The sequence below is a fragment of the Mastomys coucha genome, unplaced genomic scaffold, assembly GCF_008632895.1.
Source record: "Mastomys coucha isolate ucsf_1 unplaced genomic scaffold, UCSF_Mcou_1 pScaffold15, whole genome shotgun sequence".
Taxonomy (NCBI): domain Eukaryota; kingdom Metazoa; phylum Chordata; class Mammalia; order Rodentia; family Muridae; genus Mastomys; species Mastomys coucha.
This window is the reverse complement of record NW_022196897.1, coordinates 149,943,635-149,958,637: the sequence shown is the minus strand read 5'-3', so window position 1 is coordinate 149,958,637 and position 15,003 is coordinate 149,943,635.

Below are 15,003 nucleotides of genomic sequence, written 5' to 3'. Positions count from 1 at the left end.
TTTTTGGTTTTTCTCCGCATAGCCCTGGCTGTCCAGGAACTTACTCTGTAGACCAGGCTGGCCTCGAACTGAGAAATCTGACTGCCTCTGTCTCCCAAGTGCTGGGATTAAAGGCGTGCGCCACCACCGCTCTGCCTGACATAGTCTTATGTCAATTTGACACAAGCTAGAGTCATTGAGAAGAGGGAATCTCAACTGAGAAAATAACCCACCAGATTGGCATGCAGGCAAGCTTTTAGGACATTTTTTTGATTGATAACTACTGTGGGAGGGCCCTGCTCACTGTGGGTAATGCCATCCAGGGCTGGTGGTCCTGGGTTCTACAAGAAAGCAGACTGAGCAACCCATGAGGAGCAAGCCAGTAAGCAGCACCCATCCATGGCCTCTGCATCAGCTCCTGGCTCCAGGATGAGTCCCTAGCCTAACTTCCCTTAGTGATGAACTGTCGTTACCTGAACTATAAGATGAAAGAAACCCCTCTTGCTTTTGGTCATAGCGTTTATCTCAACAGAAACCCTGACTAAGTCAGGGCCTCATTATGCAGTTCAGCCTTGCCGCCAACCCGTCAAGTAGAAATGTAATAAATTTTATTTTTATCAAAGTAACACATACTTTTGAAAGCTAGTGTGGTTGCACACAGTCGTCTACTGATCTTTTAATAACTTCTCAAAAGCAGCGATGTGCAACTTACGGAGTTGTTCCTTCTGCCGCTTTGCCCCCGTATTTCCAGATATCTGATCACTTTCTAAAGCTTCAGCTGGGATAATCTTCATTGACTTCTAGTATACCCCACTCTCTAACACACCCACGACTGCGCCTGTTCTTCTACTTTGTATCTATATTATATAACTTGGGATACCTCTACCCTGGGTGAACAATTTGTTTTGTATATTTTTAAATATTTATTTTTATCCCACATGTATGGATGTTTTATCTGTGTGCATGTCTACGTAACCATGTGCATGCAGTGCCCAAAAAGGCCAGAAGAGGGACAAGATCCCCTGAAGCTGTAGTCATAGAGAGTTGTTAGCAGCCATGTGAATTCTGGGAATTGAACCTGGATCCTCTATAAGGGCAGACATTGCTCTTAACCACCAAGCTATCTCTCCAACCTCTTAACAATTTGCTGTAAAAATGACATATCTTTTATTTTTAAATGTTTTTTATTACATTTATTTATGTGAGGTATTGTGTGTGTGTGTGTGTGTGTGTGTGTGTGTGTGTTGGGAGGGAGGGTGTCAGAGAACAACTTGCAGGAATTAGTTTTCTTTTTGCCCTGTTGTCAATCAGTCTGGGCAGAGGCCACGTCTGCCTGCTGAGTCATCTCACCACTCTAAATGGTTAAAGCTAACCATATAGTTAGTAGGCTACAAACAAAGAAACAGCAACAACAAAACCACCACTACCACCACCAGGAGCAAAAAAACCCAAATTGACAAACCATCACTACCACCCACAACCCAGCCCCCTAAAAAGGATTATTAAGCTGGGCAAGGTGGCGCACGCCTTTAGTCCCAGCACTTGGGAGGCAGAGGCAGGCGGATTTCTGAGTTCGAGGCCAGCCTGGTCTACAGAGTGAGTTCCAGGACATCCAGGGCTACACAGGGAAACCCTGTCTTGAAAACAAACAAACAAACAAACAAACAAACAAAAATGATTATTAAACCTGTTTCCTAGGCAAGGTCTCTACTTCAGGCTGGCTTGGATTTCATTATCTAGCCAAGAATGACCTAGCTTCTGATCCCCCTGCCTCCACCTCCTGAATACTGGGGTTACAAATATTACCATGCCTGACTTATGCCATTCTGGGAATCCAACTCAAAGTTTGTGCTACCAACTGAGCTATAGCTCCAGCCCCCAAGGAAAATAATTCTATCGAACTATTATTACATCTGATGTATATATACTTATGCACATGCATATGCATATATATATATACACACACACATATATAATTAGCATTCTGATTCATGATGTGTGTTTTTAAAAGTCGCTAGTACCCTTATATTGCTTCTTTGAGCAGTAACCTTCTGCTGTCTATTCCAAAACTATGCATTTTGTCTGCTAGCTCATTACTCACATGCTTTTAGAAATTTCTATTGAGTGTTTCTTGTTAAATAAATGCTCAATATTCTTCCTGTAGGCCCCACATAATATTCCTTCACGTATCCCAGATTTAAAAACAAAATCAAGGGCTGGAGAGATGGCTCAGTAGTTAAGAGCACTGAATTCAACTCACTGATGCTGAGTTCAAATCCCAGCGACCACATGGTGGCTCTCAACCATCTGTAATGGGATCTGATGTCCTCTCTGGTGTGTCTGAAGATGGCGACAGTGTACTCACATACATTAAATAAATAAATAAATAAACCAATAAACCAATAAATCATAAACACAAAAACAAAATCAAGCCAGGAGAGGTGGTACATACCTTTAATCCCAGCCTCAGGAGGCAGAGGCAGGTGGATCTCTGTGAGTTCAAGGCTAGATTGGTCTCCAAAGAGAGTCCCAGGAAGCCAGTGCTACACAGAGAAACCCTGACCTGAAAAAACAAACAAAAAAACAAACAAAGGTAAATGTGGGGGGGGGGATGGCTGGGGGGGGGGAGGCAAAAACAGCAACACTAAACCAAAAAAATCCCCAAATCTTCCAATAAGTACCTATCTCTGCCCCCTCCACGTTTCCTTTCAAAATAATTGTCATAATTTTAGTCAACTCCATATTCAGCCTTTACACATTTTTCTTTTTAACTGAAAAACAAGCCAACAGCACCTTGCCTAGCTGTTTCCTTGGTAGCCTTCTCCTTGTTATACACATTCCCTTTGTCCGAGAGAGAAGCAAAGCTTTGTTTCCTCCCTCAGTTTCCCCCCCTCTCCTCACTGGTCACTCCCTCCTGTGTTACTGTCCTGTGATGGTTACTGTTAATTCTCACCTTGACAGACTCCAGAATGACCCGGGAGATGAGCCTCTGGCCATGCCTGTGGGGTTATCTCCATTAATTCCATTGGGGTGTGTCTTAGTTAGGGTTTCATTGCTGTGAAGAGACACCATGACCAAGGCAACTCTTGTAAAGGAAAACATCTTATTTGGGGCCAGCTTACAGTTTCAGAGGTTTAGTCCATTAGTATCCAGTTAGAAGCGTGTCAGCATCAGGCAGACATGGTGCTGGAGAAGGAGCTGAGAGTTCTACATTTTGATCTTCAGGTAGCAGATGAGGACTGTGTTCTACACTGGGCAGAGCTTGAGCATAGGAGACCTCAAAGCCCGTCCCCACACTGATGCACTTCCTCTAACATGTCCGCTCTTACTCCCCATGGGCATTTAAACACATGATTCTATGGGGGCCATACCTATTCAAACCACCACAAGGTGTGACGACCTGCCCACTGTGGGTGGAACCATTCCCTGGCTGTGGTCCTAGACTGTACACACAGAGACGAGACCTGAGCAGCAGTGCTTCCACAATTACTTACAACTTTTGTTCCTATTCTGAAACAACACCTATTTCTCCATCCGCTTCTCCCTATGGTTTTTGGAAGTGGGAATTTGAATACGAGGTCTTGTGCATTCTAGACAAGTGCTGTGTTGTTGACTGACATCTTTAGTCCCCAGACCATTTGATTCTCCTCTCACAGTTCAGTAGGTGAGAATGAATCCAGTGTGAGCCAGATCCCCTCCCCAGCTTGGCGGCTCGTCCAGTGAAAGGGTGTCAGCTGAGGGGCAATCCTTGCTGATTTAGATCTTGGATTTGAATCCAATCTCCAGGTTCAGGAGATTGTGGCTGGAGTTCTAATCCTAATTCTGGTAGCCACTTCCCTCCAGGCTCTCTGCTCCTGGAAGCTGTTGGTACTCCTTTGTACCCGCTCACCCCTCCACCCCACCCCAACAATAGCGGCCAGGAATCTGCACTCTGCTTTCCTCTTCTGTCATCTCTCTCCGTCCAGCTTTAAGGCTCCCTGCAGGAGACTGCTCTTCTGACCACACTTCCCTCATTCAATGTACCTCATGAGATGGCATCTGCAAAGACCCTTTGTTGTGCGGCATAAGCATCTTTGAGGGCCTGTTCTGCATACCGCATGCTTTCTTTCTGCCACATTAATCCATTCAACAAATATTTATTAATCCTCCCCTCCCTTTCTCCCTTTTTTTTTTTTTAAGATTTACTTTATTTATTTTATGGGTATGAGTACACTATAGCTGTACAGAAAGCTGTGAGCCATCATGTGGCTGCTGGGAATTGAACTCGGGGCGGCCCTGCTTCCTCTGCCCGGCTAGCTCCGGCCTGCTTGCTCTGGCGTAATACACTGTAGCTGTCTTCAGACGCACCAGAAGAGGGCGTCCGATCTCATTACAGATGGCTGTGAGCCACCATGTTGTTGCTGGGATCCGAACTCGACCTTCGGAAGAGCAGTCAGAGCTCTTACCCGCTGAGCCATCTCGCCAGCCCCCTGTCCTTCCTTTCTGAAGTGTAGCCCATTGACAATGGAGAGCCTGGAGCAAGAAGTCTGCTGCTGAACTCTATCCTGTCCTCAGCCCACTTTTACTTCTTATTTTGAGACACGGTCTCACAGATTCCTCAGGCCTGCCTGACTTACGCAGCTAATGGCCTGTAACTGCTCTCTGCCCAGCTCCTTGCTGGAACGACAGGGGCGTGCGCCATGCTTGTTTCTGTTTGTTTGTTTGTTTGGTTGGTTTTTTGTTTGTTTGTTTGAGCCAAGGTCTTGCTATGTAGCTCAGGCTGCCCTGGAAGCCACTGTGTAGACAAGACTGGCCTTCAGCTTGCAGTCCACTGCTTCTCAAATGCTGGGTTTACAAGGCTGGGCCACCACACCCCCGCTGGGATGACATTGTTCTTAGTTTTCTGAGTCTGTATGCTGTGGCAAAATCTGATGCCTTAATGATTCTTTTAAACATATTTTCATACTTTGTGTGTGTGTATGCATGCATGTGTATGTGCATGTGTGTGTGTGAATATACATGTGTATGTATATGTGTGCATGAATTAGAACCAAGGGTCCGTGTGTATGTGTATGGATGCATGTGTATGTGTGTGTATGCATCTGTATATGTGTGTGTGCATGTATATGCGTGTGTGTATGTATGAGTTAGAATCAAGGGTCTGTGTGTGTGGTGTGTGTGTGTGTGTGTGTGTGTGTGTGTGTGTGTGTGTGGTTAGAGCCAAAAGTCTGTATGTGCGCACATGTGACCCAGTGTGTGCGTGCACGTACATGTGTGTAGGAGCCTTGGGGGCGGTCAGAGGTCAGCCTTCGGTGTTGTTCCTCAACCTTCACCTTGCCTGAGTGAGTCAGTGTGTCTTGTCCCACGTCATTTAAGCCAGACTATTGGATCTGTGAAAATCAAGGAAGTTTTTTCTCTACGTCCTTGCTGTGAGAATACTGGAATAATAGACATGTGCTACCACATTTGGCTTTATGTGGCTTCTGGGGATTTGATCTCAGGTCCTCAGTCATTCCCCTCAACCTGAACTAAGAGTCTTGCACATAGATAAACATTATACCATTGGGCCAAGGGCCCGACTTGCTTCCTTTCGGCCTATATGCTTTATCACTCTTTGGGTTTCATTTAAAAATTGTGATAATTCTAAGCAAACACCAAACAATTAGAGAATGATAAAATAAACTCACATGTTTCTGTTGCTTAGTTTTATTTTTCTGATGAGTAAGCAGTATTTTATAGCAATTTTCATACATTGTATGGGTAAGAACTTAAAGAAGCAGGCAACCAGCCGGGCAGTGGTGGCGCACACTTTTAATCCCAGCACTTGGGAGGAAGAGGCAGGCAGATTTCTGGGTTGAAGGCCAGCCTGGTCTACAGAGTTAGTTCCAGGATAGCCAGGGCTACACAGAGAAATTCTGTCTTGAAAAACAAACAAACAAACAAACAAACAAACAAGCAGTCATCCATTTATCCCACTGGGATACATAAGGAGCTAGCAATAGTTTTTACACAAACTAGGTTTAGTTTCTCTGCTTATCTCAAAAAACGGCTTTTCATGCTGGTTGCTTCAGTAGGTGTCCTGCCTCCTCTCCCTGTGTGCTTTACTGTTGAAGTAGTATCTGAATCTGATGCTGAGTCCTCAGGTCCTCAATGTGCTGGAAAATTGCTGCCATATTTTCCACCACGTTAGAATGTGTTATAAATGGGTAAGTCTAGCGGCAGACCCAGTTAGACCCAGTCCTGTTTGAGAGACTCTCGTGGGTGGGGCTGCAGACTTCTCGCTGCACCATCGCTGGCGCTGTGGGGTCTGTTGGTTCCCAGTGAGCTTGCCCAGTGAGAAAATCCATCTTCTGTGACTGCCATGCATGAGTGAAGTTAAGTTTTGCTTCTCTGGTTTCCATAGCTTCACTTCCCATGGCTCAAACTGTTTGGATATCTGACCCCATGGAACAGTTTTCTAATTTCTAATTTTCTTTCCCTCTTACCACTTTCTCATCTTTGGGTCTACCTCTGGACATTCTTTTCCAACCTTTACTCAGTCCTATTACGTTCAAGGCACAGAAATGGAAGCCACCCTCAGTATTAGAAGTAGAAAAAGGCTTGAGCACAGGGAATCAGGTCTTGTGAACTGAGGACAGTTCTAGTCTAGGAGGACTCTTGTTTCCGGGTCACCACAGCTGTGACTGAGAGATCGGGCTGCTTCTGCTTCTTCTAAGGCTGTCACTGTAACTGCCTGACACATGAGAATGGAGATTGATCAAGGATCTCTGTAAGGTTTGATTTCACTTGAGAGAAAAGCCAACATTTCAAGCCTATGTCACGATAATTTAACACGCCATCTTAAACCTATCCTGTCTGGTTCAGAGAAGACTATAAGGGGTATCAGAGACAGAGCTTTGTAAGGAGATGTGGTATTGAAGAGACCATCATTCTTCTAGGTTGCCTGAAGTGAATTGGCCATAAAAATGAGATCACCGAAAAGGTAGGCATTATGAATGTAAAAACAAACAAACAAACAAACATTCTGTTGAAGAGATGACTCAGTAGTTGAATGCACCTGCAGTTCTTTCAGAGGACCCAAGTTTAGTTCCCAGCACCCATGTTGGGTGGTTCACAACTGCCTATAACTCTAGCTCCAGAGGACCTAATGCCCTTTACTGGTCTTCATATGCACCTACACTCACATGTACCCCCTCATACATACATACATACATACATACATACATAATATACATTATTAAAAGTGCATTTTTTAAAAAAGGCATTCTACTCCAATCCATGTTTCAATGTCATGATAGCTAAACCAGAAATAAGTTACCCAGTGGAGGCTCTGTAGATTTCTACTTGCAGAGAGACTGACAGGGCACTGCCATGCCCTGGCACTTCCTCCTGCTCCAGAAGCTCCAAGGAGCTCTCTGCCTCTAGTCTCCTCCCTCAGAGCACCAGCTGGGCAGGAAGAACCATTAATTTATAGGGTGTTTATGTGTGTATTTTAAGACTGATATTTTTTAGCCTTTCATTTTAAGTAAGAAAACACCTGCTATATTCTTTTTAAGTGATATATTTTTATTATATGGTGACGCATGAATATATTTTCAGGGTAAGAAAATGAAAATTAACATAAAAGCTGCCTGTGATCATCATCCCCCCCCCATCTGATTCCCCCTCCCATGTTATTCCCCCCCCTTCCAGGAGTAACTGCAGATCACTTGTATAGCAGACCTATTAACCACTGTAGGTGAGATTGCACTGAAGTAAACATCTCCAAGACCTCAGTGCTTCATAATGATACAGATTTATATCTTGGTGTGTTGGGTGTGCATGCATGTGGGCCGCACATGCATGTGGAGGCCAGGGGTTGATGTAATGTCTCCCTTCATTGATTTCCATTCTATTCACCAAGCAGGAGGCAGGCTCTCTCACTTAAAGCTAGAGCTAGTTGATTTGGCTAGCTAACGCTCGCTCCCCAGGGTCACTCTGACACTTCCCCCAGAGAACAGGGTAACAGGCAGCTGCCACACCAACCCAGCATGTATGTGGATGCTGGAGATCAGGACTCTGCCATGAGACTTGTACAGGGACTGTGTTATCCATTGAGCAATCTCCCAGCCCACTTACGCCGTATTCTTCACATGTTTGTATGAGTTAGCTTTGTATGACACAGGGTGAAGAAGCAGCTGGTATCTACTGGTTTCATAGCAGAGGGAAAAGGAAGAATGCTGTGGTCTCTTTAAAGCCCCTACTTGAAAGTGTCTCATGTCACCACCGCACACAATCCCTTGGCCAAAGCAAATCCTATATCCATGCCTGCTTGCCTTGGGTGGGCTGGGGGTGTATATATAATCCTTTCTTGTGGAGACGTGGAGGAAAGTTTCCCATAATTTTTGTGGAACACATAAACCTATGGGGACTGTAGCACTCATGTAATTTATTATGGCTCTGGTCTTTCTTCCTACAATAACATGTTTCGAGCCCATGTTATACAAAGAGATCCAGCCCCCTTTTACATCAGCATGCCATGTTCATATAATATGCTGTATAGTTAACTCCATAAATTAAAGTTTGCTTAGCTGTTTTTCTGTTTGAAGGCATTTAAGCAATTTTGTAAACAAGGGTGTTGCAAATGGCCTTCTACTCGCCCTTTGTGCAGATGCCTGTTAGTGTGTGTGTCTGATGTGGGTAAGGAGATGTGGAATTGCTGATAGACAGGTACCCACTGGCTCTGGGCCCACTTACCTCCAAACCAAATGCAGTACTCTCGCTAGGAGAACGTTGAAGGTAGCATGAGAGGGGGCTGGGTAAGAGTGGGTTCATTATTACACCTCCAAAACTTTGGGAGTGATGAGAGAGTGGAATCCAGTAGATGAGAGAGAGAGAGAGAGAGAGAGAGAGAGAGAGAGAGAGAGAGAGAGAGAGAGAGAGAGAGAGAAAACAAGTGGTCCCACAGGGAAGGAGCTATGGGAATATATGTTTTGGGTCACTCTTGTCCCTCTGTCTCCTACTGGGCTGACCTCAGCCAGATGGCAGCAGAATGTGCTGATGTAGTCCATGCAAGCTCGTCTCATGGGACACAGAGGAGCATGAAGAAGACAAAGAGTAAATACAGAGAGGCAGTTGGGAGGCTTGCACTCCACACCTCACCATCCTCTGCAGGAAGGGTTCAACCATTTACCTATCATAGGTAAAAATGGAAGTTCATTGAAAATCCAGTTTGTCTTGTTCTGTCTGTTGGCATGATGCATTTTCTTGTTATTATGCAATTATTGCCCTCTCACATTTATTAGCAATTTCCTATTTTATTGGCAGCCTGTACTTGCTCTGATTTTCAGGCATACACTTTGTTTTCTGATGACAAGATTGAAATGTATTTTACTTTTGCTTTGGCATAGAAACACTTAAAACATTTAAATAGAAATATATTTATTTAAATTAAAAAAATTTTTATGTGCTGTTTGGGGATTTCATACATGTATCCAATGTATTTTGACCATATCCATCCTCTACTCTTCACTTCTATTTCTTCCAGGATCTCCTTCCCAACTCTATGTTTTTAAATTTATTTGTTTTATGTATATGAGTGTTCTATCTGCATGTACACCTGCATAACAGAAGAGGGCATCAGATCTCATTATAGACGGTTGTGAGCCACCATGTGGTTGCTGGGAATTGAGGTCAGGGCCTTTGGAAGAACAGTCAGCGTTCCTAAACGCTGAGCTTTCAGGACTGGAGAGATGGCTCAGTGGCTCACAACCATCTATAATGAGATCTGATGCCCTCTTCTGCTGTGTCTGAAGGCAGCTACAGTGTGCCTATTTATAATAATAATAATAATAACAACAACAACAACAACAATAAGTACTGAGCTATCTTTTCGCCTTGTTTTTTAATTTTTTAAAGTAACTCACTGAATCTAATCAGTGTTGCCCATTGGCACTCAGGTACAGGCACACTATTGAGGTGTGGTCAACTTACTAGAGGCCATACCACGGAGAAAACTGGCTCGTCCTCCTCCATCTACCATCAAGTGCTAGGAGTGGAAGCCTCACAGAGCCTCTCCCACACATGAGGACCACGGACTGGCTTGTTCTTGTACAAGAAGCCAGAGCTCCTATGGAATAACTTAATCAATGCTTTCCTTTACAGTTGTTGTCGTGCATCACGTCCTTCCTGCTCACGTAGGATCAATATATTCCCTATTTCTTCTAACACGGTTAGGGCTTTGATCAAATAGTTTGGATTTATATTTGGAAACGGTATGAGAGAGACTCAGGTTAATTTTTCTCCCTCCAAATAGCTGTCTATTTGTCACAGCAGCATTGATTGGACAGTCCTTTGTTTCTGCTACAGAAGTAGCAGGCAGCATAAGCTAAAGCCGATGTGTGCATTCTGGGTTCCAGTTTCATGGAAGTGTTTGTAAATTTGAGTACTGGTTTAATTCCTGAAAGTGTTTTGTGAGCTGTGATATCTGGCAAGATCTCGCTCTTATTTTTCTTTTATTTTCAAAGTTTGCTTTTGCTCAGCCCAAACATCTATTGTTTCACAGGTTTTGAATCAGATCTCCAAGTAGTCTAAAAGATATGAGAGGATTTTCTTGGAATTGCTTTGTATGTCTAGATTTACTTCGAGGGAATCAGCGGCCTTTTGGTACTATGTCTTTGGCACCCCGAAAGGTAATAATGCATACAGACCATCTGGTGAGGTCTCACAGGAGAGACTCGTGCTTGTTTTTAAAGATCTGGCACATTTTAAAGTCCCTAGCCATCTCACCATTTTGTAGGTACTTAAAAATGGTGCATTCTGTTCCACAATTTAAAAATGCTTATTTGATTGTCTTGAGCTCCCTTGGCTGCACTGGCATTGGTTATATAATATAGCCCATGCTGGCCTCACACTTGTGACAGCCCTCCTGCTTAGCCTTTTGTGATAAGGTTGTGGGTGTATGCTACCCATCCTAAAACTTGGTTGTCGTATAAGAGATGGTTCATATTGATTGTTAACAGCATGCGGAATCATCTTAGACACAGATCTCTGGGCATCTGGGTCTGTGAGGATTCTCTTGAGGCAGGAAGACTGGCTCTAAATGTGGGTGGCACCCATGGAGGAGGGGGAAGGGGAGGGGGAGGGGGAGGGGGTCCTGGACTGCGTGGAAAACAGAAAGCCCATCGAGCGCTAGCATCTATTGCTTTCTGCTCCCTGACTGGATGCAGGATGCATGCAATCGGCTGCCCCAAGACTTTGCGGCTAGGACTTCCCTGCCATGACGACTCTACCCTGGCACTTGCCCTTTCCTGAATAGTTTTTGTCAGCCACTTTGTGCCACAATGTATAAAGTAACCAATATAGTGTGTTTGTTTAAACTGCTAAAATCTCTCGGCTCACGGTGGTTAGTTGACTGGCGTGGTGGGTTTCAGTGTTTTCCTTGTATGCCCACTTGCCTCCCTCTCTCTCTCTCTCTTTCTCTCTTCCTGTCATTTGAAGAATGCAGTAGGAATGTGACTGTCTGGAAGCGAGGAGGAAGTGAGCGAGCTCTCATCAGAACCTGGCCTTACCAGCACTCTGACCTTTGACCTCTGACAGCCAGCCTCTAGAACTGTGAGAAAATAAAGTTCTCGGGTTTTTAGCCCTCAAATAGTTTAAATCCTTTAGCTGATACTTTAACTTTTACTCTTTATATTTTGCTTTTGTTAGAATTAAAAAAAAAAATTAATTCCTCCTGACTCCCTTGTAGCTAAAGTATGTGCTCATCTGTCTCTCTCCACTCAAACCTAGCTGGAGAGATGAGTGATGTGCAGAGGCAGCGATGCGTTTCTGGCATTCTCAGTAGATGCAGCGTATTGGTTTGAGCAGAAGTTCCAGCATTCACTCCTAACCTGATCTCGTCCAGGAGGAGGCAGTCAAAGTGATGTTTTCTGAGAACTGTGTTTTGGAGCTTGTGCTGGCCAGTTCATCCTTCTCCTACTAATAGCAACAGCAGCAGTTTTGTGGATCTGGCATAGAGCATGCAGTATGCTCTTTGGGTCCCCTAAATAGCATGAGAAGCCCACATGTAAGATGCTGAGGGGCCCTGTCCCAGTTGGTTTCAATTGGCAAATCAAGTTGCTGGTGGCCAATGGCTGGGCAGGGAGGCAGAGGCTGGACCTTAGGTTTTGCAGGCAAGGGGACCAAGAGAAGAAGAAGGACAGAACTGTCATGCTCATCAGAGAGACAGCCAACATGTAAGAGCCAGGGAAGAGTGGTCCCAGCCCTCCCCCCAGTTGGCTCTAAAGCAACAAAGATGGAATATAGATTTTAGTAAGTAATAACTCAGGAGTATCAGAGGCGAGTGTTAACCACGTGGAGGTTTAAGAGTGGCCCAATCATTGAGCTGACTAAGGCATATTAAATGTAAGACTCTGTGTGTGTGTGTGTGTGTGTGTGTGTGTGTGTGCCATCTTGAGTACCATTAATTGCGGACGGCAACACAGCAGAAGAGAGTCCTCTTCTCTTATCCATAATACAAGGACTGTGACTTGTTAGCACCTGGGTGCCATGTTAGAGTTAGGTTGTCTGTGAGCAAGGGAGAGTACTCCGTAACATTCACAAGTTTGAAGTTGGAGGCAGGAAGCTCAGAGTTGATTGGGTGGCTTATTTCATGATAGCTCCTTTAATCCAGCTGCTTCATTCTGTATGAGCCACCCTTTCTTGGCTCATCCCAGGGTTGAGATGGCCCCTTCAGCTTCTGCCATTATCTCTGTTCCCAGGATGTAAAGAAGGATGAAAGGTGCAAGTACTGCGTGGTGTCCCGATGTTTCTTTAGGAAGGTTCTAGAACTTGCTATGTGATTACTTGATTTACACCTGGCTGGACAATACTCAGTTTCATGTCTCATATGTGGCCTATAAAGGATTTCAGAGATCTACCATGTATTCTTAGGGGTGGCCCATATTCCTAGATACAAGAAAGATAACTTATCAATAGTTGTCAAAGCTTGGGACTGTACAGACATCCTTCTCTGGCAGTTAGTCTGGCTATCCAGGAAGAAAGTCTTTACTCTCTGTTCCTCACAATGCTGACTCTACCCCCTGGGAGGCTCTTCTTTACCCAGCATCCTTAGGGCCATCCTTCTTTCTTTTCTTTTCTTTCTTTTGTTTTATATTTTAAAATTTTAAAAATCTATATGAATGCTGGTGTGCATGTATATATATATATATATATATATATATATATATACACACACACACACACACACACATACACATACACACACACACACACACGTATATATATGCATTATATGCATGTCTGGTGCCCATAGAGGAAAGAAGAGGGTACCAGATACCCTGGAACTAAAGTTATGGTTGGTGTGAGCCATTGTGTGAGTGCTGGGAATCAAACCCAGGTCCTCTGGGAGAGCAACAAATATTCTAAATGGCTGAGTCAACTCTCCAGCCCCCAGCCCCATTTTTTGATGGCTTGGGGACTCTGGAGTTATCATTGCTTTGTAAAGGAGAAAGGGAGAGCTTTCTTAGGGGACACTTTGTAGTATCTGCCACAGGTGTAAGAAAAGTGCCTGGCTGAATGCTCAGCCTTAAGTAGGACATCGGTGTCCCAAGGCTCAGGTGACATGGTACGAGAGGGTGAGAGTGGGAGGGCCATGCCAGTGCTGTGAGATGCCACCTTCTGAGCATGACAGGACTTGTACATTCACGCACCTGTGGTCACCCGCACAAGACCTGCAGAAGATGGGCTCAGTCAATGCGGTGGCGTGAGTCTGGGAAGGGGCACACAAGGCCCATTCACAGCCGAGGAGGCTACGGGGACGGATGTGCAGGAGTGTGACTGCTGGTAGGCTCCCATGCTCTGGTGGCTGGTGCAACATACACACACATTCAAGCAGCACTAGACTGGGTGGTTTATCAAGCACAAACGTTTGCAGAGGGAGTGAAGGATGGGGAGGAAGGGGTGAGAGGTCATGGGGAGTGGGAGAGGAGAGTTGGAGGTGACTGTGATTAAGATATATTGTATACATGTATGAGATAATCAAAGAACAAATACAAATATTCTTAATTTTAAGAAAGGGAAGGAAAGTGCCTGGCTCACTTCTGTGCTACATAAAAGCATAGGAATCACATGTAACAGTTCTTTTAAAAAAGTTTTTTACATGTATAGGTAAAATTGTGTGTGTGTATGTGTATGGATGGATGGATGCATGGATGCTCTGTCTGCATGTACACCTGCATGTCAGAAGAGGGCATCAGATCTCTTTATAGATGATCATGAGCCGCCACATGGTTGCTGAGAATTGAACTCAGGACCTCTGGAAGAGCAGCTAGTGTTTTTAAACCACTGAGCCATCTTACCAGCCTAGAAGAAATTATTTTATTATTTATTTATTTACCTGTTTGTTTGTTTGTTTGTTTATTTTGAGACAGGGTTTCTCTGTGTAGCCCTGGCTGTCCTGGAATTCACTCTGTAGACCAGGCTGGCCTTGAACTCAGAAATTCGTCTGCCTCTCCCTCCAAGTGCTGGGAGTAAAGGTGTGTGCCACCACTGCCCAGCAGAAGGTGAAATTCTAAAGGTAACCTTTACAAACAACTACCCAAACACAGTTATATTTTGATGCATCCTTATGTTGGCCTCTAAAATCTTATAAATTCATACCTGTCATACACTAACAACCATGGATTCTCGCTTCTGCTTCAGCCAGCTGACTGATCCTCACAGGCTCAGCAGGCCTGGCCCTAAGCTGATGGCTGGCAAGGAGTAGACAGGTGGAGTGAAATGTTTTCAAACAGTTTAGCAGGTGACACAGGCCTGCAATCCCGCAGGTGACAGGTATATCAGGAGAACTTGGGGTCCAAAGTCATTTGGGATTATGTGAAACCCTGTCTGAAGAAAAGAAAAAAAAAATCTACCACAACATGGTTGTTTTAACAAGTTACTTTGTTGTATTTACAGGGTTCAAAATTTCCTTTTTGTATTTGAAAATGTTGAACAACTCACCAGTCATGTGTGCGGCCACATCCCTTTCTCCTTCTCTGGTCATAGATTACTTCACTACAAATT